The sequence below is a fragment of the Falco cherrug genome, chromosome 14, assembly GCF_023634085.1.
Source record: "Falco cherrug isolate bFalChe1 chromosome 14, bFalChe1.pri, whole genome shotgun sequence".
Classification (NCBI taxonomy): Eukaryota; Metazoa; Chordata; class Aves; order Falconiformes; family Falconidae; genus Falco; species Falco cherrug.
In genome coordinates, this window is record NC_073710.1 from 2,975,010 (window position 1) to 2,991,832 (window position 16,823).

Here is a 16,823-nt window from a genome sequence, read left to right on the forward strand (position 1 = left end):
TCCGCACGCGCTCTACAACCCAGAGGCACATGCCACGTGCAGGTCTGCTGTCAGCATCACCTTCGCCTTTTTGCCTAGTGTTAATCCAAACTTTTGGGATTTTTATCTTTCCAGGACATCTTTCCTTCCTGTGCTCAGACGAGGCCGCGCAGAGGTGTAAGTTGCACGTAGCAAATGAAAGAACATCTCTTAAGAAGCCAGGCAATATCCCCCCCAAGCCATTCACCCCAGTAATAAAGATCAGCTCTTCTTTGGTAATTTGAATGTACATCTCCCTGTATCAAAGCATAGAGTTCATCAAACAAAATATTTGGCCCATTTTGGTTTTTTCCTTTCTGCTTTGCAGCGGATGATGGGGTTTTGTAGTACAGCTGGAACCAGTGCACATGCAAAATCCTTGCCAGACACTGATACAGCAGGACCAAGGGTCCTTTTTGTGCCAGGGTTAACTTCTTCATTTCCATCAAAAATGGGGAGAAAGCGACTTTCATTTCAAAATGACCGCATCAGTCAGCATAAGACATTGAGAAAGGATTTACAGCCTGGTTCTTGTCCAGGGTGATGGGTAATACTGCATGTACCAAGCAGACGATGCTGGCAATCTTCCCCGTGGGACTTGGCCTGGGGAAAAGTTGGGGATTTCCCCTGTAGTCAGAAACTTGCACCTCATTCCCACCATCCAGCAGTGTCCATTTAACATGCCAGATTTTTCCCCAACCTGCTCAGCTTTTATCATCAAATCAAGCCTTTTGTCATCCTAGAATTAGAAGTAATTTTGAAATAATTTTTCATAGCAGCTATAGATAGATATCAGCTGTAGGCCGGTAGGCAGGGAGACATGCAGGAGTGATATAGCACATTTTCTCCCACTGTCTTTTTGAAGACACTATTTTTTTTTTCAGTTTCCCAGATAATACTCACCCTGCTGTAATGAGCTGATTTAAATGTTGGTTTTTTCCACACTCACCTAATATATTGACTCTGGATGTTTTATCACAGGTATTTAGAAATGCATTCCAAAGAAATTCCTAGTTCCTTATAAATAAAATGTTGGGAGAAAACTTCCCCAGGGTGCAAATATCCTGGCCAGGTTCAATGCAATTGCTGCTTAATAGAGGCTGTAACAAAAAATACCCAAATATTTTGAAAAGGATTCAGAGGTGCCACTAGTCCCCAAAGTTTTCTCGATCCACCTTTTTCCTACAGAAAACAGGAGGAGGGAACATTTTTCTCTCACTAATTAGAGCTCTTTTCTTGCAATTTAAAAAGAAAACGAATGTCAAGGGCTGATTTCCATACATTTGCTTCAGATCTGTAGCAGCACAAGGAAAATACCAAGTCAGCCCCCTCCACGTGTTGCTGCTCTGTAATAATTCATGAAAACCAACGGTGATCGGGCCCCCGGGACACTTTGTACATTAACGCGTTGGTCTAGCTCGGGGCAGACTAGCAGGAAAACATTCAGGAAAAGAAGCCGTGGCTTGCAAAAAGTGACCTCCTGACAAACAGCTCATGTTAGGAGGCAATACCTGCACTCTCGATGCCTGCCCTTGAGCTCCAGCCTGGGCAGCCGAGAGGGGCCGAACGGGAGGCAGCCCAGATGGATGCGCATCACGGGTATTCACTAGTCAGCATGGTAGCACAAAGCAGCACCCAGGACTCCATACCAGGAATATATCGCATATAATAAATAAAGAAATATTAAGAAACTGGGGACACACCTTCTCCCTGCTTTCTTCCCTCTCCCCGCTCTGGAGATCTCCGTTTCCAAGCTGTTGCAGCCATCAGCAGAGCCAGCTTAGCTCCAGACATACAGCTGCCACTGCCTCCCAGTTATTTTTCATCTTACTGGCCTCAGCCTGCCTCCTTTATATCGGGTGCTATTAAATGGCTGGCTGACTTTAAACAACCATAGCTTTTTAGCACCTTTGATTTATTTGCCCGTTCAGACCGTTTCCCCTGCGGGTTACACAAGCGCGAGCAGCATGTTCCTGGGAAGCTTGCACCTCCTGACCCAAACAGCCCTGTTCTTTCTCCCAAAGGCTTTGATTCTCCACATTCAAACACCTGCCTTGCTCCCTCCCCCGTTACTGAGCCCCATCTTTCCCTGTTGTCCCAAACATTGTCTTCCTTCTCCACTGAAATGCCTTCAGCACCTTCCCTCCCCACTTCCCACCTTCTTTTTCTTGTGGAACTCTTCGGGCGTTACACGCAATGACATTGCAGATACAGTCGTACAAAACTAAGTTTTCTGGTTTAGAGGAAATTTTATGTAGAGAAGAGGCTGCAGTGTCATTAACTTTTGATCCCTACCATTTGACCCCAAAAATTTCTGTTTCTTGCCTCTACTGCCTTGTTGCAGATCCCTTCTTCACTCACCTTCCTGAAATGCTGCATTTCAAAAACCCCAGCAAGCCCTTCGCTACAGAACCCGCAGTCAAAGCACATGAGCTACTGACAGCCTCTCTAAGTGTTTGATCTAAAAGGGAAATAAAACACAGAGACAGCACAGCTTGTCATTAACACAAGACCAACCCGTGCTCCAGCAATCCCAAAGCTGTAAATCCTGACTTCAAAACTTCCTCCTTCTATTTAAGGCAAAATTCTCCCAAGGAGACCTCGCTAAAATAGAACAGAACCTGCACCCTATAGTGCCCTAAAAACAATGATTCTGCGCAGGAAGTATAGCAAACCATGAGAAATACACAAAAATAAATACTGGGACAAAGCCCCAGTATTTATTTGGATACCCATTGAAATATTAAATAGTATAGCTGCCATTTCCTATGCAAGGAAGAGTTAACTTCTGTGCAGCAGCAAACCACAGTGTTATACATAATTCCCTTCAAGGTTAAGTATTTCTTTGTATGCACAATAGAGGTGGCCTGGGAATCAGAGAGAGATTTAAATCTGGAACTGAGCTCCGTCACCATCAAAGCAGAGGAGCGGGTTTCTTTGGGAGACATTTTTGCAATTCTCCCCCATGCTTATCAAAAGCTACGTATGTTTTCAGGCTGCTGCAAAGCTCTTACTGCTGCCGTGTCATGGTCCTCTCCAGATGCATCACACTGGCTCTGCTGGAAGGCAGAAAGCTCGGGGTGATGGGCAGAGAAGAAAAACCACAGCAGCACTCAGTGTGTTCTCCTTCAAGTCTCCTGCAACAACGAGATGGGGCCTAAGGGAGCTCATGCCTTCCTGAACTCCACGTTACCTGCACTTTATCTGAACAAAACGCCTCTGAGAAGCTACCACGGGTAACATATTGCAGAGTCCCTTGTCTCCAGGGTGGCTGAGGACAGATGACACACGTACATCGATGCCTGACCTACTGCTACCCTCCACAGCAGAGGGAACCCTGGGTTCCTTTGCAGGGACAAGTCAAAATAGCACTTCTGAAGCTCATCAGGTCACTCCATTTCCATCTCCGGGAGGGCAGCCAAAAGCTTAATTTTGCTGAAAATTACAGCTCCCTCCTGCACCCAGCCAGACCAGGAGAGCACAATTTATATGCCCAGGGAATAGCTGGAGCAGCCACAGCGTGGGCACAGCAGCTCTGGGGCAGCTGTCGGATGCACTACGTATCCCACGGGTTTAGGGAACAGCTCAAAGACAAGGAGCCCCACAGCTCTGTGCATTGAGACCAGCAGCAAATCCAGATTTGCTCACCCAGCTCTCAGCCTCCTTGGAAAGCGGCAGCAGATGCATGTCCAGGGTGAACAGGAAAGAGAGGAGGAAGAACATTTTAGGTAGCAGGTTCTTCACCTTCATTCAAATCATGTGGGGAAACACCGTTGCTTGTTGACAGTAACGTCTCACATGTTCCTAAAAAACATGGCAGGCTGTACAGGGCCCTCTCACTCCCAAAAGAGCAGGAAACCAGGCAGCTCTTGGATGAGGGAGGGAAGAGGACCACAGGAACTGTGCTTGCAGCAGAGCAGGCTACAGCAGAGACCCCCTGTGGGGTCGCAGACCCACAGCAACCCTGCTGAGGAAGGCTGCACATCGCCACTTTTTCTAAAACCACGATATTGTCCAAATTGGGGTGTGATTTCACTTGAGGAGCAAGAAGGGAAGATACTGGCATCATACTGACCTCCTCCACCAAACTAACATCCCTGCTTCTGCTTGAGGACAACTCAGAAAGCAGATGTAGAAAGGCAACGTACGGGATTTTGCGCCGTGCCCCAGCTGGGAATGCGTTAGCTGAAACCTTTGGGAACCATCAGCTCCAGACAGACTGCCAGCACAGAAGTTTTCAAACTTGATCATTAAACTTGGGCAGAAACATTAAAAAAAAAAAAAAAAAAAAAAAAAAAAAGGTGCATCTGGGATGATATATTGGATAGTTTCAATCAAGCTGAAGCAGAGGCCAACGCTACCAGCTCCAGAACACCCTGGATCTGCAATAGCCTATTAAATCCAGATTTCTCAGAAACAGGCACCAAACAGCCCTAATCCTCCTCTGCTCCTCATTAGCCAGTCATTCTCACTTGCTTTTTCTCCTCTAAAGTGCAGATGAGTATTTCAGAGGGCTGGGGTAGGGTTTGCACTTTTTTCAGCTCATTATACCCAGCACTGTCTTCCAAAAAGGGAAAGAAAGAGGTGTTTGAGCAAAAGAGGAAAAAATTATGAAAATGCATGGTGTTGCATCCCAAAAGCATGGTCCTGGTGTGGCCAGGACAAGGCAGGGAGAGGACCCCCCCTGGGGTTTAGGCTGTGCTTGGCAGGGCTTGCAGCACCACGCTCAATCTGGATGCAGCCCGGCTGCAACAGCAGAGTCGGTGCTGCGTCCAGCTGCTCGGGGAGCTGCCCCACGGGGGCTGCTGCTGCTCTACTCCCAGGGACAGCCTGGGCAGGAGCTATGGGCAGCGTTTCAGCTCTGGGCCTTCCTGGGGAAGCAGAGTGCTCCATTAAAAAAATTGCAATGAATGCAACTGGAACATCTTGTTTGATTTCCTGATCTGCAATAGCAGAAGTTACATTTCAGCCTAATTGAAGGGTTTCGTGCAAGAGCCCAAACCAGCCCAGGGAGTGCAGTGGCTGCACCTGGTCCCTGTGGGACAGAGGGGTCTCCCCTGGTCAGGAACAAGCCACCAAGCCACGGGCAAGTCTCAAACCTCACCTGCTTTCTGGCACCGGTAACAGTTACACTGTGAATTTGTTTTGCCCTTGTAAAATAAGCATTATTCTGGGCTCGCAGCAGAGGAAAAGCACTGCTATAGATGACCTTTTGCCACCACCACTAAGGGGAAGGCAATGGCATCATGGCTGGAGCTGTCGACTGTTGACAAATTAGCAGCAAATTACCACAGATTAGAGCTCTACAAACTCATCGTTTTCTCTGGTCCCATGAAACAATATCCAGATTGCGTTGGCAGCATCAACAGTTTTCCATTCGGCTAACAAGCTGCGCGGAGATGAAGGCAGCAAATTAAACTAACTCGAAAAGCAGATACCTCATTTGCATTCTCAGAAGGCAGAAAAAGTTACCCTGCCGCATTATCATTTGCAGCGCAGAGGACATCCAGCTCCTTGTGCCAGGACTGAACAGGTCCTTGAATAGCAAATCAGAACCCTCATAATTAATAACTTACTTTCTCGTCTTATCCCCTGAACTGTGAAGCCCAGGCAGAAGCCTACAACGCTGATCTCTTGCAACACAAATGTATTTTTTCTCAGAATTCCCACTGAAAAAAGTTTCAGGCTCTAAACCAAATTACTGCTCATGTTTGCTGGTCCCTCTTTGAGAAACTCCTTTGCCAACAGCTGAATCTCCTCCAAAACCTTCTTTTTTGGGGTAATCTTTGCTTCGGGACATGGTATAAATGAGAGCCAGAGCGGTCCTTCTTCGTGGGATGCTCCTGCGGGTCTCCAGCACTGCCCGTAGAGAGCAGCTCAATCCATTACAATTGCTCTTAATTTTATGCTCCAGCTTACTAAGCTTCTGCATTTCTCATTTATTTTCTCAGAAAAAAAAATGTAAGCCCTATGCTCAGTGTCTCCAGCTATTTGTCCAGGGCAGGATGGGTGTCTCAGCCCTGTCAGAGGTATTTAACATCCCTCAAGCACACAATGCAGATCTTTTCCACACTCTTTCAGCTGTTTGCTTCAGCAAACCAGCTGAGCAGCCCAGAAGCAGAGCAGTCCTGCAGGGAAGGCCCATCTGCTCTGAAAGACTGCAAAGAAAAAAAACCCTAAATACAATTTTCTGCTCCAGCAAATTAAACAAGCACATCTTTAATCACATACTTCTGCAACCAGCTTTTAACAAAGCTGTAGCATTAATATCTTTTCTGTTTATTTTTTGTAATTGTTCATTTCAAAAGTAGGTTAGGAAAAAAAACCCACAGGACTCTTATCAGGCTTTTTGGTTTTAAGAGAAGGGCAAGATATATTGCTGTGTTTTTCCACAATGCCCCATGCTGTAGAGAATAAAGTACAGAAGACGAAATATAAATTTAAACAAAAGACTAATAAAATAAGGATGACAGTCACCGCAGCGTTGAGCTGCACAACGAAAACCTACCCCCGCCCCGTGCCAAAGGGGCACTGATTTAACAAGTAGGTCACAGCACTGCAAAAGGCTGAGGCAGAGCATCCCCAAAGCACCCACTCACTGTGCTCCACTCAGGATTTAACTGCAAAAGCAGCCAAAACCCATTAGTATTGGCACAAAAGGCAGAGGGAAAGTTGTGTACCAACTCCAGACTCTTGCTCTGAAGCCCCTCGTGACCCTTCTCCACCTCAGCATCTCCCAGGCAGGTCCTTTCAGCCCCCGGCCCCAGCATCCTGGCCACTGGCTCTGGGGCTCTGCGGTTCAGCCCAGCCCTTTTTAACTTGCATAAATCTAAGATAAGGCAGAAAAGTCTTTGAAGGACAAAGCCATTGGGAAAATGCCTGCAAGTTGCTTGAGCTTTTTTTCTCAGGGGAAAATGGTGTCACCTGGCATCTCTTCTTAAAAAAGCTTTCAAAGGAACATCTGAAAATCCCAGCCCCGGAGTATTTCAGGTTTTCTTTCAGTTTAATCCTTTCCCCCTGAACACTGACAACAGCCTCTCCATTTTTATTTTACTTTTCCACAGCAAACCTGACTAGGTTCTCATCGAGTTGCTAAGCACAAAAAGAGAAAAACCCTCTGGTGCAGTTTTCCATTGAAAACTGAGTACCATAAATGCATACACTGATGGGGGTGACCAGTGCATGGGGGCTGTTTCCCAGTGCAGTGCTGGGGCAGGGTCCCCCCACTCTCACCCAGCCCTGCTGCAGCTCATTAAAACTCTCCCCCGGGAGACTGGGTATCAGAGAAGCCTTTGTGAATTTTTAATGCTGTGTGCTACTTAGTTTTTGCTGAATCCACATTTTCCCCTTGCCATCTCAGCAGCATCCACTGCAGCTACGCAACCTGCAGCAGCAGCAGCATGCAGCCTTTCCCAGCACAACCGAGAACCTGGGATCAGCCAGATCCCAATGTGACAGCACACAGGCTGTGCTGGGAGATGCTGCTGGATCCTGCCGGATCCTGCCACTGACCTCTGTGATGCAAAACTCCCTGAGCCACCATCCAGGTTTAACCCAGATTCAAGTGATGCACCCATGGGAACACACAGCAATGCTGCTCATCTCGGCATGCCCGAACACCCAGCACAACACCTCTGCAGAGGGAACTGCTGCTCTCTCCCCTTCTTTTCTCATTAAGGCCTTAACTAAGCATGAAGGTGATGGTGGGAGAGCGGAGGGGGAAGCAATGGAGGCTGGCATGAGCAGCCAGCTGGGAAGTCAATGCACTGTGCTACACGAGGAGGAAAAGGGGAACATGGACCATGGAAGTCGATAAACAACTTGCCTGGCCTAAGGGTGAAGTGTGAACCTGCTTTGGGCAGAACAAAATTAACATAACCCCCAGCACTTATGGTGATGCTCAAGGGTTTGCAAGATAAAACATGCCCATTTGAGCTTTCCTCTCCTCCCCCAAGTGAGCTGGTAGCAAAATCTTTGGAATCCTTTTATAGTTAAAAAAAAAAATCCCACCAAAAAGCAACAGCATCTGGATTTCACAAAAGCGCCATCCCAGGAAATGTTATACAGGCTACTCATAGGAAATCCAAATGGCTGATGTTTTTTTCCCAAAGCTGGGAAGCCCTGAGACAGGGAGCTTAGCCCTGCTCTGTTCTGCTTGGGACTTGCAACAGGAGGAAAGGTAACCAAGCAATCAAGAAGGAAAAATCAGGGAGGCACTCTGCACGTGGAGATTTCTCTGTGGGTTGCCTGGTTTGGCAATAGAAATCCTTGAGGGAACAGTGTACTACTTTGAAATACTCAGCATTATGAGCTTTAACTAATGGAATAGCAAATGTTCGGTTTAGGCCTCGATGATCTCCCCTGTGATGTCTGATCAAACCCTCCTCGTGCGGAGGAGGTGATTCATTAGCAGGGACTGGACCCATTTGAAGCAGTAAGGATCCTAGTGCAGGAGAAGGCTCATGTAAGAGCTTCATCAAAGGAGCAGTTTACAGAGATGTTTTCTGTCTCCCAGCGCTAACAGCTCACATGTCACTGCCAAACCTATCATGGCAAAGCTTTTCAGAAAGCAGACAAACGTCATCGCAGCCTCAGAGGAGCACAGCTCTCTCCAGGCTCGCCTTTGCCTGCAGGAAACCCTCTACGTCTACCTGCATTGCCAAACCACTAGCACAAACTGGATTTCTAGACCAGTTCAATGCACAAAGCCACGGGTGAAGTTAACGGGATTTCTGGGTCACCTCCCATCCTTAGGGACCTGTTTGCCTCATTGTACCTGCATGAGCTGGAAACGTTTGTGTCTTACTTCCACCCCTCCAAAAAAGGACAGAAGAATAATCTAAGATAGGGAAAAAAAGTCTTTACAAAACATTGCTGTTGGTTAGGGTCATGGTGCTGGTCAGACCTCACGGTCATGACCATGCATGGTGCTGCAAAACCTCAAGCAGGCAGCAGCAGCTCTGACCCAGCAGATGACAGGGCTGGACTGCCCACTTTGCCCCCACAAACCCTGCCAGGGCAATCTGTGATGCCCTCACCCTCCAGGAAAACCTCAACAAACCTCCTAGTGAAGGACAGATCCAGCCGAGGCAGAGCAGGGTGCTGCAGGGTTCGGTGCCATGCATTCACAGGAAAGCAAGCACAACATTTGCTGCTTCCTGCCTATTTGCATGCTCATTAAAGAAAAGCAAATTCCAAATCTCGTCCGTCTCTCTCATGGAGCACACCGATGTGCTTTTGCAGAGAGAAAGGCACTTGCAGGTGATCGGCTCGGTGGTTTCCTACCCACCAAAGTCCTGCGGGATGTTTTGCTACAGAGCAACTTGGCTCCTACTGCAACATCAGCCTCTAGGAATCTGTGCTGAGTGCTGCAACAGCAGTGCTGTGAGAAACACTTAATCCTCATTCTTGTTTTATAAAAGGATCAAAATGCTCAGCATGTTAATAATTCAAAGGTTTAGCCGTCCCAACATTGAAGTATCAGAGCAAAGAAATACATACTGCAGGATTAAAACTTGAATACCGAAATTGTAGAAGACAGGAGGGAAAAGGGGAAAGAAAAACCCACTCGTGCTACACTGCAATGGCCTGGTCCTGTTCTGTAGTGATTTATGAATACATTGAATCTGCTTTCTTTTATGTTGCCTTGGTTATTCAGTCGCCCGCTGTATGAATACATTTGCGCCATTCGGTGTGGGGAGCTCAGAAAAAGCACGCGGGAAGGAAGCGTGTGGCTCTAGCGACCCACAGTTTAAGGTTCTTGATATTTAAAAAAATACAGATCTTTTAACCCAACTAATCTGTCCTCTGGCTGCAGCCAGCCCCCAGCCGGGCTTTGCACTGAGGAGCCCGAGCCTTTGGCCGTGGGAGGCTGCAGGCGGCAGGAGCCCTGGGGTGGGGCAGGGACACCCCGAGGTGCCACCGTCAGACACATCACCCCGCGGCACCCGGCTGTTAGCAAGGCAGGGTGTAGCTCTGCTGTCCACTGCTGCCTTGGTGTGCAGGGGTGTCCCCCCCTGCCAATAGACACCTTCTGCTTCTCCTCTGCCCAAAGCCGCCCTCAGCTCCCCTGAGGTCTTCCTCAGCCCACTTTCCCTTTATTAGTTCTCCTAGGGGAGAGGAGAAATTGGAAAAAAATCAGGTATCCTCCCTCATCTGGGTATTGCAAAACTGTCTTTTTAGGGTACATCGACACAAATTGTCTCCCCAGGCAATCAGGCAGCACCAGACCCCGGCGTGAAGAACGCGGCAAGCCGGTAAGCCCAGTCTCTGATTGCATCGGCTTAGCAGGGGTCAGCCTGTTGCGAGCTGCTGACCTTGAAAATGTCAGGCTCCTCATTTAGAGAGAAACAACTGGTTCTGAAAAATTGTAAGTGTCCGCGTCCTGCTCGAGCCACATTTGCAAATGATGCTTTGCAAGAACATCCCCCACTACTCGGTTTTCCTTTCCTCCTCAGCTCCCCAGGATCTCAGCATTTATCACCTCGTTCACTCACAGCACTCTTGTTATACAAGGACTTAATATTCCTTACTACCTAGGGTCCCACTTTTGCAACTTCTTTTCAGTTAACTCTTCTTCCATTTAAATGCTACAAAACCATTTACCCTTCTAGTTTCCAACACAGGAATTCCTGCGTAGATTAGCAAGATCTAAACTCTGCTGTTTTCCAACAACTAGATTACAGGATACAGGGGGAAGGAAACAAGTTTGGTTCACTTCTTCGAAAAATACAAATATTTAATCTTTTTTTTTTTACAATCTTGTGCAAGTACTTCCACTATAGTTCACGTTTCCCCTCCCCCCCATTTAACACATACCATGATCATTCCAGCTACAGAAGTGTAACGACAATTTTGCACATGGCTGTGTTTGTATATAACCAAGGACTGAACTTCTTAAAGCCCAGGGACAAACTCGCATCCTGCATCCCCTACCCCTGCTCTCCAGCTGGAAACCCAGCCAGGCAAGCTGTGCTTTCCCATTGCTCCATTTTCCCAGGAAAAAAGCATCTCAAACTCACGACTGGTCCCTTCCTGCCCCTCCATCCTTCCTTTCTTCTTATCCCACCCCACCGGGAAGCCGCAGGAGTTGGTGAGGGTTGCACATTTGCTGCCTGCAGCTGGTGCTGCTGTGGCTGCTCCTGCCTGCCAGGGTGTGGATTGCCCCGTTCATCTCCTGCAGAGCCAAAGGTAATCCCTCTGTGCTCTACTGGGAGTAACAAACCACTAAGTGGCATCAGATATTAACTCCTAACAGGTGTATCTAGTATGGATTAAGAAAGCAAAAAGCGTATTATACTGTGAGGAGACTATTAATGTAAATACACTGATTTTGGTTCATCTTGAACTAGCTGCTAACATTAATCCAACCTTCCTCAGAAACTGGGGAGGGAGGTGTAAGGAAACGAGGAAAGCAGCTGATGGCACTACAAAGGCAAGGAAGGAAAAGCAGTCTTGCTTAACAGCGTAGAGTGTTTGAAAGCCAGCAAACCAGCCAGCTGGAAAAGTAACATCTCCACCATGAACAGAAAATCCTTTGGAAAGGAAAATAAGTCTCAACATACTTATTACCAGACCAGGTACAAACCTGTGTTTCGGTGCCGGCACAGCAGAGCAATGCGTAACAGAACCACCACGTGCCTAAAGAATACACAGGCTCTGCGGGCTCCTGGAGTTAATTATTTTGGTGTAAGGAAAAGAAATCCCACATTTACATGCCGAGTACCAGAAGCGCCCGAAAACCACCCACTGCGATCATTACCAATAGCAGCACCCCGACACCTGCCCCCTTGCCAGCTGAGGTTAGGAAGCGATGAGTAACAAGAGGGCTGAAGCCACTCACGTCTGCACTGCGTCAGCCTGGGTGCCTCAATGCTGGTACCTAATGAAGGCAGCAACTTGGCGGCAGGAACTGATCTGGGATCCAAACGCTAAGCCCGGGCTGGGCTGTTCCTTGAACCCGAGCCCGGCGTGTGCCAGCCCTTCAACGTCCTGCGGAGCAGCAGCCGCAACGCAGCCAGAGCATCTTCCCTCACCGCCAAGCTCCGGCTGGGGCTCGGCCGGCGCTCAGACACATTTCCCTCTCTGCACTCAGCGGGGTCATAGCAGAGAAATTTCCACTCTAACAATAATTTTAAATTAATTCCACCTTCCAGAGCAACAGGCTGCCTTCTCATGGTGCAGACAACCAAACACAAAGACATGCACTCCCACATCTCACATCCTTTTCACTCTTCACTAACACAGTCCTCCCCGGAAAAAAAATCAGCTGCTCCTGTCCCCTAGATCATCCCTGCTAGGAGTTACAGATCTGGATGTATCTTGGCTTCAGACATTTCTTTCCCCACTACAAGTCAGTAAGATACTTCTTCCCCTCTCTCCAATGTATATTATCTGGTAACCCATGCATTTTAAAAGAGTGAGGAAGACAATAGGAAGAAAAAGATATACAAGATTTATAGCTGTTCCTGGCCGACTGCCTGAACACGGGCTGCCAGAACATATTTTCTCGTATTGTCTGGCAAAAATTGCTAGCAAATTACAAAGATTACTTGCAGCAGTATATTTGTTCTGGATTCAAATTTTGCCTTATTTAATTTTAACAGCTATAATAAACTATGTTCAATAAATACAGCTGATCTGCAGAAGGTACCTAATTAAAAGCAACGCCAGAGCCCGGTGCTGCCCCTTGCTCCCACGAGCGGAGGATGGCATGCAGGCACTGGGCTGGAGGCAAAAGCAGTGGTTTTCCCCCACGCAGGATTTGCTCCATCGCCCCTGTGGGAACTTCCCAGGGCTTAAACGGAAAGGCAAGCTCAGGAAAGCCCTGCTACGGAGAGAAGCAGAGATGGAAGCTGTAAGGGAGATTAAGGTAGGGTGGCAAGAGAAATAACACAAGCTGGGGGTCACACAAGGTCTTTGTAGTGGTGGCAAAGGCATTTTAAAGCGTTCCTACATGCGGGTCACTTGCACCCAGGTGTGTAACTCCATTGCCACATCGCACCTTGTCACTTGTTCATAATACACCAGGAGCACACAAGCCACATCACTGATCCAGTTAACAAGAAGGTAAAACATCCAGGCTGGAACATCTCTCCCCCAAAAGCAGCACCATGCGTAAGTGCTTCCAAGGGAAATTCATCGAACGCTGACGGGAAGCTTTGCGTAAAGTCATCTCACAGCCACCCTGTGCCTTTGAACGGAGTTTGGGAAACACTTGCAGCGGTGACACCCTCCCACCAAGGGAGAAGGACAAAACCAAGCCTGTTTTTAATCTCAGTTATGGTAAAGGACAGATCTTGCAAGGACAGCTTCAGGGCAGGGAGATGCAGAGAGCACCGCTGGCTCCAGTGCCTGGCAAGGTCCCTGTTGCCCTGCATGCTGCCTGTGTCCCCCTCTTAAGGGACACATGGGCAGCAGGGTTGATAATGCAGAGCAGGGAGCAGCAGCTGAGATCCTTCAGACTAACATCTAGCAATGAAACTAGATATGACCAGGATTTAATCAAGAGGCTCAAACCAGAGCTACCCCTCGCTTCTAGGCGCAAGCAAGCAGCAAGCTCTGTGCCTGCTGAAGAAAAGCTACACAGGGCAGTGGGAGCCCCACAGTTTGTAGGGTTCGATTCCCAACACTCAAAATGGAAATGTCCACCCTAGGAGCCTGTCCCTGCACCCAGGCCATGTCCCACGGTCACTGCTACACTCCAGCCGAGTCCCTGAAGCCTGCAGTCAGCTGCACCTCTTTAATCCGCCACTCAAGTTGAAAAAGTCCTTTCTAAGCACTTCAAAATTTCATCTCTGCCACAAAAATCCAACATGAAGAATTTAGCAGGAGGAATATTGATTTGCAGGATCCGTGGAAAGCTTCCCGGATACAGCAGCATGAGATATTAATGAGACAGATCAAAAAGCACCCTAAGGTGTTAAACCTTCAATGTCCATCAGTGCCCTGGCTTGCCATTATAGCTACAGCCTTCCCATTGCCTCAAGCTGCCACTTCCATGCAGAAAAGACCTTCTATCGATACCCCTCCTCTCCTGAAGCTGGAGCGTGGCATTACAGTAAGGCTGGGCCAGAGCACACAGTGACAACCCCACTAGCTCATGGCTTCGCTCCCCCTCCCTGCCAAACCTGCACTCTTTGCATCCCCAGCTGCAGGCATCAGGTGCACCTGGTGCAGCCAAATCTCAGCTGAGCCACCAAGTGCTCGTGGCTGTCACCTCTGGAGGATGCCCTGCTATTTTGCCTTTCTCTGCCCTTCGATCTTTGCTACCTGCTAACACAAGCGCCGCAGGCGAGCCAGACCGCAGGGACATTCCCAGCAGCTGGCCTGGACAAGGAGCCTGAAGTCAGTTTGGGGCTTGTGCTGTGAACTCAGAGCAGAGAGACATCAGGGTGGTCTTGCACAAAGACTGATCCACTGGCAAGGAAAATGCACAAATATAACGTTCCAACTGAAATGGCCTTCAAGGATGCCTACAGCCCTGTCTCTCCGGGCCAGCTAGCAGCATCCAGCAATTTCCACGCTCCAGAAAAGCCACCACTTTTAAGGTTGTTCTTTTATAGACCAATAAATATTTTTATATTTATATATGAGCTTTAATACCAATAAAACTCACATTTTTTTGCTAGGGATGACAAGTAGGTAATAGCTCCGTAAATGTTTCATAGTGACCTTTGCTGGCTGCCATCATGCCATGTAGACACATTTGCTGTGCAACTCCTAATTAAATCTCTCAACTTAGGCTCCAGAAAGAAATGTCTTTAAAAATCCTCCAGGCTAATGGAGCACCTTTTCAAAGGCTCCTTGGCAAACCATGATCCCTCGTTCCTACCCTCCGCAACTTGCAACAAGGCCATTAAAACTGTTACAATAATACACTGCAATCGCTCCTGTCCAGCCTGCAAGTCTCTAATGAGGTTTGCAGAAGAAAACCTACATCTCCCAACCCACAGAGAGACGAAGGAAATAAACCCTGTCTTCTCTGGGATACGTTGTATGTCAGACCTTAATTGGTGCACTTCAAAGCAAAGTGGCGGTGTTTGGGATCACTGTCCTCCTGATCAAATGTTCAGCCTCAAACTGCCAGGCTAAAGCAGTAACGCCTGCTCGATGTCCCCTCCCCACATCTCTTGAGGACACTGTTTGTCCCCAGCTCTCTGTATTAAAGGAACTGAATGAGGAGCAAAGCGAGAGAACAGATAGAGCAGAAAAAGAGCATTGCCTATAGGAATGCCCCGGCTCCATCACACAGACAAAACCCACCTTAAAGGCTGAACGCAGCCACCTTGAGCCACTTCCCAATGTGACACAATAGCGTCAATCCGTCAGACCCCAAATGCAGACGCCTCTTTGCTCTGCCAGATCAGCTTTTGCTAAGCTCGGGGAGCAACGTATCCTGAAGGCAAGAGGCTTGATGAGCCGCGGGAGGATGCTCATGGGCAGGCAGGTCTCAGCCCACCCTGAACCTCTAAGTGACAAATACAGACAGCAAGAACGCTCGATTGATGGGTCAGGCTGGAAATCCAGTCATGGGGCAGACTGGTAGGTGGTTTCCAATGCAAAAGCTCTGACCTAGCCTGCTCCTCCACATCTGACCCTTCTGAGGTCCAGCAGAGAGCAGGAGGTCAGCAATGGCCTGAGGGCAGACACTTCTGCCCACACAGCGCTCATAGGAAGATGACCCTTCAGGTCAGCTTCACCATCCGAGTTTTTGATGGACTGAGGTGCAGCCTAATAAAAAAGCATGGAGATGTGAACACCTGCGTGTTTAGGTAACTGACTATCTGTCATTCACATCCATTTATTGTGAATGCAGAAATGTCAGGAAGCCTTGAAGGTTACAGCAGTTATGGACTTTTACGACGGGCTTCACTCTGCAACTGGATTTTTGAGACAGAGTGGAGAGAAAGGCTGGGCAGCCACCAGAAGGGAAGGTGCTGGGCAGAGAGGACAGCCAGGAGCTGCAAGCACAGCCCTGGGGTGGACCAATGTGTAAATATGCTTAACAGTCACAGGGCAGCAGGTACCGCAGGCTGGCAAGCACACTGAAGGAGACCAAATATTAGGTGATGCTGATTTTTTAATTTTTGCTTTAAGTCAGGCTTGATATTCCAGCTGCAGGTTTTACAGCAAAAGGGTAAGGACATAGGTGATGGCCACCAACACTGCAATGGGTTTTACCTTGAATAATGAAGACAGGGCATTCTGCACCATCCCAGTCAGGCATGTGAGCTACCAGATATCCACTGAAGTGTCAGCAAGCCAGCTGCATGGAAGGCTAAGCGCTCTGTTTAAATAGAGCAGCTTTCTCAGCTGTGGATAACCCCCCGACCCCATCCCCTGCACACCACCATGTGCAGGTCACGCTCAGACTGATAGTGCCTCTGCTGCTCGCTGTCCATAAAGGCTTTCTAGGTCCCTTCTGTTTTGGTAGCCAGCTCTCAGCAGGGAAAAACTTTAGGAGCAGGGTAGGAATAACAGTTTTAGATAGTGATGGGCCATTGATTGATGCTGTGCAGAGATAGGTGGGATACGGACATTCCTGTTGTGGAAATTAAAGCTCACGTGCTGGCCACATCATTGACTTGAGTTCATGGGGGAGTTTCTGGGCTGGATCCAAACCTTGTCCAGCTCAAACCTTCCTTGGCTTAAGCCCTGCACTAGGTGAACTGCTGTATAAGGGTCAGCCTGCAGCACGTGAGGACGCAGCTGTGAATGAAGTCCTAACCCTATGCACCCAATTCAAGGTCTACTCCAGAGAATTAAGGTGGTCCAGCCAAAAAGAAGTATAAAAACACCCCTTG

At 48.2% G+C, this 16,823-nt stretch overlaps 1 protein-coding gene across 7 annotated transcripts in view; it reads right to left on the minus strand.

The window, feature by feature from the left end:
* NECAB2 (N-terminal EF-hand calcium binding protein 2) overlaps positions 1–16,823 on the minus strand; it is an 88,044-nt gene that overhangs the window by 47,987 nt on the left and 23,234 nt on the right. The window contains exon 1 of one of the 7 annotated variants that reach the window (XM_055726276.1): positions 11,606–11,701. The exons of 5 other annotated variants lie outside the window; for them this stretch is intronic. The gene's annotated coding sequence lies outside the window, so the exon portion shown is untranslated. Of the gene's footprint in view, positions 1–11,605; positions 11,702–16,823 lie in introns of those variants that run through there. One more of the 7 variants, XM_055726278.1, reaches the window with a different exon arrangement.